This window comes from Parasteatoda tepidariorum, chromosome 8, assembly GCF_043381705.1.
Source record: "Parasteatoda tepidariorum isolate YZ-2023 chromosome 8, CAS_Ptep_4.0, whole genome shotgun sequence".
Classification (NCBI taxonomy): domain Eukaryota; kingdom Metazoa; phylum Arthropoda; class Arachnida; order Araneae; family Theridiidae; genus Parasteatoda; species Parasteatoda tepidariorum.
The window spans coordinates 14,070,919-14,081,198 of NC_092211.1; the positions used below are offsets into that span (position 1 = coordinate 14,070,919).

The window sequence follows — 10,280 nt, forward strand, 5'->3', positions numbered from 1 at the left end:
CTCACGATATTGAGTGGATTTTGTCATTTAAAGGATATGAGGGAATATAAATTGTTACGTTGATTTATAAACGTATTGAACAAACAGTCTTGAATTAATGTATGAAAATAACTCTTTCATTTTGTAAAAAGAATCTATATGTAAACTAATATTCACTGATTTTTAGAAACAACTAGCATTTTAACATTATTCTTAATTGCATACAAATGAATTTTTAAAGGAATAATTTAATTAATTATCTTTCAAATATAAGAAACTAGTATGATCTTACAATCTTAAAAAGTTATTTAATAACTTTTAACTGTTAAAAACGTATAAAATTAAAATTAAGGAACTAAAAATTAAAATTTATTCTAACTCAAGTTTGTGAATACTTATAGAAAAATAATTTTAAAATTCCTTGATTAAATTAACACATAATGTAGATAGTTTGTCATGTTAATTTACGAAAAAAATATTTCCCTTTTTTTTAATATATAATTGCTTTTCTTATTTCATTTTTAAAAAACAAGGATTATTGTATTATAATTTAAACTATTTATTACATAATTCAAGCTATTTATTATAATAAATTCATCTTCATTGGCTGGCTCTACAGCCCGGTTGGGGCCCCAAACTTCTCAAATGTTTATTCTGGGTTTGTCATTACATACATTGTTGCTCAGTCTCAACTACAAGACTGGTTACGAAATGCAACAACACTTAAATACTAAGAATGCAATCTTTTTTCCTATAGTAAACGAATATTGAACTAGTCTGTAGCTTTTTTGCTGAAGAAAATGAAAAAATAAAATAAACCACAGTTTAAATGTCTCAAATTTGAGACAAAGCTATAACTTAAATCTTTATCTACCTTTTTACCATAAAGAACTATCTGGGCTAAGGCAGAAAAAATAAAATAATACCCGAAACATGATTCATTTTTACACCTTGTATGGAGAAAACAGTTCTGGTAAATTTACCATACTGATTGCTAAAGACGCATCTGGTATATGGTGCTTGAATATTCATGAATATTCATTTGGTAGTTTTTTCAGTTTATCGGAAATCGGTTTGGTATCGGTTTGCAAGAAATTCTGATTTTCAAAATTATATTTCTTATTAACTCACATTTTCTAACAAATATAAAACTGAAAAGTAAACTCATCCGAAAAAATAATGCTCTAAGATATCACAATAAAATTACGGAATCATAATACATATTATAAAAAAAAAATTTACGATTGATTTCACCAAAATCATGCCAGAAACACGGTAAAGTTTATCATATTCTGGTAGTTTTGACCACACTTAACGGCTTAACGGCCACACTTAACTTATAAGGCTTCAAACTTGCACGATATTGAGATTCGAAATATTGGTATCATGGTTTTACCTTATGTCCATTTTTTGAAAATGCACGGTACTATTCCGAGAATGGGAATTAAAATATTCTGCATTTTCTGAGAATGAGTTATTCACATAATTCCCTGATCGCAGTACTAAAACATGCCTGGTTATTTTCCAAAAAAAAAGCATTTTTTACAAAAAAAGTTCTTCACTTGATCGGAAAAAAAATCTCATTCTAATATCTCCTTACTCATTTTTTCTGTCTCGTTATTGGAAAATATCCTCGTTACCTCATTTATTTCAAACTGATAATGGAAAAAATGACATATAAGTTTCTAATTAAGTGTCCAAACATGTATAGTTATCAGTTGCAATAAAAAATATATTTTATAAGGGAAAAGATACAAATTATTTTTCTTCGGGGAGAAGACCATTACTTTAAAATGAGTTTATTTTGCATTTTGTGCATATCCCCCTGCATTGTTTACAGCACTCTACGGGAAGTGTTTAAATTGATTTGTGCTGGCGAATATTGAGTAATGGTCTCGTCTTTTATAAGCGATGCATCATCGTGTTGCTGGAGATACATTTCACGGTTCCAACAGACCCTCGGGAATCCGAGAATGGGCCAACATCGTTTGTCAAACGAAGATTCCTGCCCGAACTTTCCATCTCATTCTGCCAACCTTCTGGACTGGATGGATATCTCTTTCTGCCACATTCCTCTTGCTTTCGAATTATTAAATTTTCTTCCTTAGAACATCTTTTTCTCTCTCCTCTTTGTGTTTACTCTTGCTCTCCTGCAAGAAATAAATCGGGTTTTGTTCAAGAAAATTGCGTCAAGAATTCTCATTCTTACTTCCGCATATAGAAGTTTCTTGGTACGTCTTATATCTATAACATTCTTTAAGAATATATGTTCTAACCCTAATAGCATTTCTATAGTGAATTTGAGATTCGTAATAACTGGCAACAAAGGAAAAATATTTGGAAAGTTCTTAATTTCTAAACTTAGGCAAACAAATATGTAGTCGAAATTCAACATATTGCATTAAATTAAATTTTTCTGATACTAGAGTCTTTATATTTCCTAAGAACATCTTTTCTACCCTCTTTTATGCTTACTCTTATTCTGAAACAGTTGCAAAAATTGAGATTTGTGGAAGAACATTGCATCAAGAATTCTCATTCTTACTTCTGAATATTAAAGTTTCTTGGTACGTCTTATATCTTTAACAATCTTTAAGAATATATGTTCTAACCCTAATATCATTTCTATATTAAATTTGAGATTCGTAATAACTTGCAACAAAGGAAAAATATTTGGAAAGTTCTTAATTTTTCAAACTTAGGCAAACAAATATGTAGTCGAAAGTCAACATATTGCATTAAATTCAATTTTTCTGATACTAGAGTCTTTATATTTCCTAAGAACATTTTTTCTTCCCACTTTTATGTCTACTCTTATTCTGAAGCAAATGAAAAAATCGGGTTTTGAGGAAGAACATTGTATCAAGTTCTTAATTTTCAAACTTAGACAAACAAATCTGCAGTCGAAATTCAACATATTGCATTAAATAAAATTTTTCTGATACTAAAGTCTTAAGATTTCCTAAGAAAATTTTTTCTTCCCTCTTTTATGTTTACTCTTATTCTGAAGCAAATGCGAAAATCGGGTTTTGAGAAAAAAATATTGTATCAAGTTCTTAATTTTCAAACTTAGACAAGCAAATATGTAGTCGAAATTCAACATATTGCATTAAATTCAATTTTTCTGATACTAAAGTCTTTATATTTTCCAAGAACATCTTTTCAACCCCCTTTTATGCTTACTCTTATTCGGAAACAGTCGCAAAAATTGATATTTGTGGAAGAACATTATATCAAGAATTCTCATTCTTACTTTCGAACATTGAAGTTCTTGATACTTCTTATACCAATCATATTTTTTAAGGATATATGTTTCCTCCTGAACTTCAGATTCGACTAAAACGAAGGGAATAGGTTCAAAAAATTTTTATTTGTAAAGCTTAGGATTGCAAAACTGATGTCGAAATCTGAAATTTTGTAATTGAATTCGAATTTACTGATATTGGAATCTTTATAATTCTAACAAACATCTTTTCTTCCCTGTATAGCTATTTTCTTATTCTAAAGCAATTGTAAAATCATGTTAAGGAAATCGGGTTTAGTTGAATAGCATGGTATCAAGGATTTTGATTTTTATTTCTGAATATTGAAGTTCTTAATACCTCTTAGATCTACATTACATTTTTTTAAGAAAATTTATTTTTCTTCCAACAAAATTTATTAGGAGTTTTACATTCGACCAAAGCTCTTATTTGCTCATTTTGGCTTGTATATCTATAGTCAAATTTAAATATACCAGGAGGCTCCGCCCCCTGCTCGCTAACGCTCGCCAACCCCCCAGAATTGCTACGCAATCCTATGTGGTTCACGCCGTGAACCATGGCTCGCTGCGCTCGCTCGCCAATGAACACAATGTTCTAGCACAAAGACATAATATATTATCATCAAAGACATAGTATTTTATCATCAAAGACATAGTATTGTACTTATGTAGAAGAATTCTACCAATGTTCTTATTGGCTTTTAAAAAAGTATATTAGCTATTTAGATTGTACATGGTGAAAAAATCAAAACATTAGCTAAATAAGAAACATATCAGCAAAATAAATTATCAAATATTGCTTCACTAATATTCTGCATTTTAAAGCGTGAAAATTCAATGCATAAATAAACTCGAAATATAAAAAAATTCATTGCATTCCATACAAACACTTAAACGTTTTTTAGACGTTTAGGTAGCTTCCAGCAGAAAAATATCAATTCAACAGCGTCCTTTTAAAGCATTCTCACTTCAATTAATTAATTAATTCCTAATTGAGTTTAAATTAAATATTGTCATGTTTTTAGAGCATGAATCTGAATTGAACAACCTGATAATGCTCACTCTGGTTATTGTTATCTGGTTGCTCACTACGTGCTCTTGCGCGCCGAATCCAATCAATTAAAAATGAAAACTGTTGCCAGCGCGAGAAAAGAAATATCATCGGTTTTATTGATACATACATACGTACGTATTAGCGTTTTATATAATATAGATTGCAATTACATTCATCAATGCATTTTTCTTCAAACATAATATCTCATAAATTTTAAATTCGAATGAAACGAAACAAAAAAATATTTAAAAAGTTCTTATTACCTAAAATTAGGGTTGCAAATCTGTACTCAAAACTCAACATATTGCAGTCACATTAAACCATGTATTTTGCATCAAGGATAATTATCCTATGAATTTGGGATTCAACTGAAAACAGAAGAGAAGCATTTAAAAAATTCTTATTTACCAAATTTAGGATTCCAAATCTGTACTCTGTATGCAGCATTTTGCTGTTACGTTCAACTATATATTTGTTTCACGCATAACATCCTATGAATTTGAGATTCGATAGAAACAAAACGAAAGAAAGGCATTTCAAAAGTTGTTATTAACCAAACTTAGGATTGCAAATCTGTTGTCGAAACTCAATATAATGCAATTACATTCAATTTCGCTGATAATAAATTTTTGTACTTCTTAGGAACATCTTTTCTCCTCTCTTCGGTTATTTTTTTGTTTTTTTTTACATTCTGAAGGAGTTGCGAAATTGTGATAAAAAATGTTACATCGGAATTTCGGGAATAACATTGTACAAAGAATTCTTCTAATTTCATTTTCTTTTTGAATGTGAAAGTTCTTAATGCTTTTTGTAAGTATTATTTTCAATATTTGTTTTTAAATTTTTGATAAATATCTTTGTCTCTTGCGTAATTTATATTCAAAAAATTTTTTAAGCATGAGACCGTTCAAATACTACGTAACCATCTAATGGGTGCGGGAGTCTTTCATTTGCTTACTTGTGCTGACAAGGGAAGAGATGAGGTTTCAGCAATGCTATTACATAAAACTTTTTCACATTGTTTTCAGAACTTTTCTTAAAATTGTAAAAAAAAAAATTGGATGAAAATTACTTCTTGGAAAACTTCCAAGTTTAAATAACAGTTAAGATAGGAGAAAGAAAAAGTTAGATAAAAAGTTCTCTCAGGAATTTTAGAGATCAAGAATTTGAACCAATTTTATATTTTGCAAAAGTAGATCAATGTTTTGAATATTACCCTAAAATTGAACTACTTCAGTAAAAGTAAAAGTTATAGCAAAAACAAGGTAGGATTCGTGACTTTCTTACCTAAGCATGGGAAGGATTTGTGATTTGCTTATTTTGATGACAAGGTTAGGGGGGGGGGAGTTTAAAATCGCCAAAAACATGCTTAAGTAATATTTGAATGCCTCCTCATCCAAATAAGTTTTAATTTATTTAAACTTTGAAGAAATAAAATTTTTAAAAATTTAATAATAAGCAAATGGGTAGTTTTATTCGCAACGCCAAATCGTATAATTTTATTGCTTTACATTTTTGAGAAAAAAAATCTGTGGAAACTTTAGAAATTATCAAGCAGTATTTCTCCTGATACAACAAAGCGATCCATTTATTTTAATCTTCTCTGAAATGTAAAATGTTAGATTGAATGGCACTTTATTATCAAAAGTTTAACATTTAAAACAAGGGGTGGACATCAAGAAAAAGCGAATTAGAAATTTAACCTATGATCCAAGATGATGTAAAGCGGCCTCCTAACTCTGTAGAACTAGAGGTGGAGAAATGCAATGAGGCAACTTATATCGTTTTTAAAAATTGCCTTTATAACATAAACTAAAATAGTTATTGAATAATTCATTAATATTGATGCAGCTTTCATCTAAATTAATGACCAAGAAAAGGTAAGAAGACAATCGTCAATAAGGTTGCATTTTTTGCATGAATTTAGCAAATGCTTAATACTTTTTGTATGACTTAATCGATTTAGAGGCTTTTTGTATGACTTAATCGATTCGAATGAGGCAGCTTATACCGTTTTTAAAAATACCCTTTATAACATAAACTAAAATAGTTGTTGAATAATTCATTAATATAGATGTAGCTTTCATCTAAATTAATAAGCAAGAAAAGGTAAAAAGGCAATCGTCAATAAGGTTGTATTTTTTGCATGAATTTAGCAAATGCTTAATACTTTTTGTATGACTTAATCGATTTAGAGGCTTTTTGTATGACTTAATCGATTCGAATGAGACAACTTATAGCGTTTTTAAAAATTCCCTTTATAACATAAACTAAAATAACTGTTGAATAATTCATTAATATAGATGTAGCTTTCATCTAAATTAATAAGCAAGGAAAGGTAAAAAGGCAATCGTCAATAAGGTTGTATTTTTTGCATGAATTTAGCAAATGCTTAATACTTTTTGTATGACTTAATCGATTTAGAGGCTTTTTGTATGACTTAATCGATTCGAATGAGGCAACTTATACCGCTTTGAAAAATTCCCTTTATAACATAAACTAAAATAGTTGTTGAATAATTCATTAATATAGATGTAGCTTTCATCTAAATTAATAAGCAAGGAAAGGTAAAAAGGCAATCGTCAATAAGGTTGTATTTTTTGCATGAATTTAGCAAATGCTTAATACTCTTTGTGTGACTTAATCGATTTAGAGGCTTTTTGTATGACTTAATCGATTCGAATGAGGCAACTTATACCGGTTTGAAAAATTCCATTTATAACATAAACTAAAATAGTTGTTGAATAATTTATTAATATAGATGTAGCTTTCATCTAAATTAATAAGCAAGAAAAGGTAAAAAGGCAATCGTCATTAAGGTTGTATTTTTTGTATGACTTTAGTAAATGCTTAATACGTTTTGTATGACTTAATCGATTTAGCTAATAAATATTGTAATTCGTGTTTAAATTTTTAAATTTTTCATAACAGGAAGAAATAATTATCACATACTTTTAGAACTGCATTTTTTGTTAAAAAAGAAGTTTATCAGTTCTGTTTTAATATATTTTTACTGATTAATACGCCAATATTAAAAAAGATCTACTCTTTATCTGATGTAGGTAAAGTTTTTTCATTTCAATTTGTACTCAAGTTCTTATAGTAGAACTGGAGAAATGGATTTCAGTATGTAAAAGGTCTTCCTTTTTGTTAGGATACGTTTTTATTGACTTATTGTCCTGTTTGTAACGATGGAGTCTTGCAATCGAAATTTCGTCCACTTTTCAACTAGCTGAAGCACTCAAATCTCTATAAGTAAGTTTTTCTTCCGTTCTCTTGCTGAAAATAAAATTTATCGTCATATTGCGCTAAATAGTAAGTTTAACCTACTAAGACGAGAGCATTAAATAATTGCATTGAGAGCCATTTTTACTTTAGATGCATATAGCTGGAAAAAAAAGTAAACTCAATGATGCGATAAAATACTTTTTAAGAAAATATTCAAATAATTAAACTTAATTACAGTTCTTAATATATTTCATTAAAAAAATTATAATTTTTTGCATTTTTTTACATATTGCAGGATATTTTTGAAATGTATTTCTTCTTACTTTGGTAATGAAACCAATTCCACCAGATTTATAATATAATATATTCTAATATTGTAAAGCAGTCCAAAGCTTTATTTGAAACTGTGGCGTTGTGGTTTGAAATGCAAAGTTCGAACTATGAATCTCTGACGTTGGACTACGTAGCTTGCAGCCGGTAATTGACGTAATAAACCTCATACCTGAATGGAGATATGCGTGAAGGGCGAAATCAGTAAAACGCGCGCAGTATGTTTTGGATATAACTTGGCCGCATCCTCACAGCTTGCTCTCTCTCCCCGTCGGTTCTAGCTAGCAATCCGGCATGCTCTCGCCGGTTACCTTTTCGCAGTTTATTTCTATGCTGCTTCAATGTTAAAGTGGTTAAGTTTTATATATGTTAAAATGTTTTAGTTAAATTTACAAGTTTCCTAAATGTTAATAAAGATAGTTATTTATTTAAACTTAGTGTTATTTATGAAGAAAACTATAACCCGTTCTCGGAAACATTTTCATGTGGAACGCTTTCCTAGAGTTATATTTCTTTTTAGAGTTTAAGTGGGGACTCTAACAAAGATACCAAACAACCTCCACAAAACAAATTCATACGTTCCTTATAATTTTTCATAATATTTTAAAACCCCAACCAAGGAGAGTTAATTTAATCATATTTTTTTATATAGAAACGCCAACAAGGAAAAGAAGTGATACAAACAATGAGTGATAAAATTATACTAAATGTTGTTCAATATATTGAACGTAAGGTTACGTTAATTAAATTGGAGATAGAGCAATTGGAGAAAGTTAAATTGGAGAACGAGTTTCCAATATGGCTTATGAAATAAACTGCTTATTATTCAGAGAGAAAAAAAATTTAGTCTTATTATGGTGTTAATCTCTATCATTTTCAGAAATTTACTATAAATGTAAAAGAAATTTGACTGAACCAAGTGCTTTGTAACTTAAATTTAAGATTTTTCTGAAAGTGGAGCTAATCATTGTTTACAGCGAACAGCTCATATATGAGATAAAACTCATTGTTTCCATATTTTAATGCATGAAAGCTTTACATGACTTTTCAACTACCGATTTACTAAATTATTCTATTAAATGGTGTAAATTATACTAATTACAGTTCTATACTACTTACATACTTACACTATTTATTGATATTATATACTTATATACTTATTATACAAAATTTTGTTCAATATTTTGGTCGTTGGGATTCGTTAATTAAATTAGCGATCGAGAAATTGGAGAAATGAGAAGTTAAATTGGAGATCGAGAAATTGGAGAAATGGGGATTTAAATTGGAGTACGAGTTTCCAAAATTGCTTTTGAAATAAAACGTTTATTATTCAGAAGTGAAAAAATAATTATTCGTATTGTGATGTTAATTTCTATTATTTTGGAAATTTACTATAAATGTAAAAAATATGACTGAACCAAGTGCTTTGTAATTTAAATTTAAGATTTTTCTAAAAATGGAGCCAATCATTGCTTCCAGGGAACCGCTCATATATCAGGTAAAACTCATTCTTTCAATATTTTTTCAAAATAAAAGCTTAGATGACTTTTCAACTACCGATTTACCGTATTTTATGTCAATATTTTTAAATAGCATCACAGAAAATTGCTTTTTAATCTCTTTCTTTATATAGAATTTAATTTTCTGAAAGCAACAGATATATTAGTGAAACCATTTTCGTCCAGACGGTCTCCAAGCTTTTCATTACATTTCGAACAAAACAAAAAAAAAATTGCCATTTTGTCCTTTAGAATCGAGTCTCCATGTTCCACACACACATACACATTCTCATAGCATTGATTTTCCGTTCAACCAGAAATACGATATTGGAGAAATTCTCCTCTTTGGAAAAGAAAAACAAAACTCAAACCACACACGAAATCTCTTCTTTCGTTATTAGCAAGCTTCCGGATTTCTTCGTAACCTATTTCCGTTGGTATGGAAGAAGAAATGTTTTTTGTTTTCTTTTCTGCCGACTGAGTCTTTTTCCTAAATTCGGATTTCGTCGAGTCCGCGGTAGCTGACAAGTTCTATCGATTGTCACAAGATGAATTACTGGGTCACAGGCTAACTCGATCAACAGAATCTTCTTTGCTCATCTTTCACGTCAGAACTCCCCTCTTCATTCCACTCACCCCCCCTGTCTACGAATACACTAATTCATTGAAGGAAAAGTTTTGTTTTGTTAGAATTTCTTTTAATTTCATTGAATATTAGAGTTTGTACATTCGTTCTGCTGCTTTTACGATATGTTAGTTAATATGCATAGTAATCAATTTTTGGGTAATACAGTTTCATATATTTTGGTTAATATGCATTCGAATACATGCATTCAATTGAATTTGTATCAAATAACTCTAAGTGTGATATTACATCTGAAGACGCAAGTTAATGTGATAAGTTGGCATGCGTATATATATATATATA

General features: G+C 29.3%; 1 long non-coding RNA gene across 1 annotated transcript in view; it reads right to left on the reverse strand.

Annotated features, from left to right (window-relative positions):
• Nucleotides 1–583: 583 nt before the first annotated feature.
• Nucleotides 584–10,280, reverse strand: part of LOC122270167 (uncharacterized) — a 32,053-nt gene continuing 22,356 nt past the window's right edge. The window contains exons 2-3 of the long non-coding RNA XR_006225637.2: nucleotides 4,559–4,663; nucleotides 584–2,129 (exon numbers count right to left, since the gene is read on the reverse strand). This is a non-coding gene — a long non-coding RNA (uncharacterized lncRNA). The remainder of the gene's footprint in view (nucleotides 2,130–4,558; nucleotides 4,664–10,280) is intronic.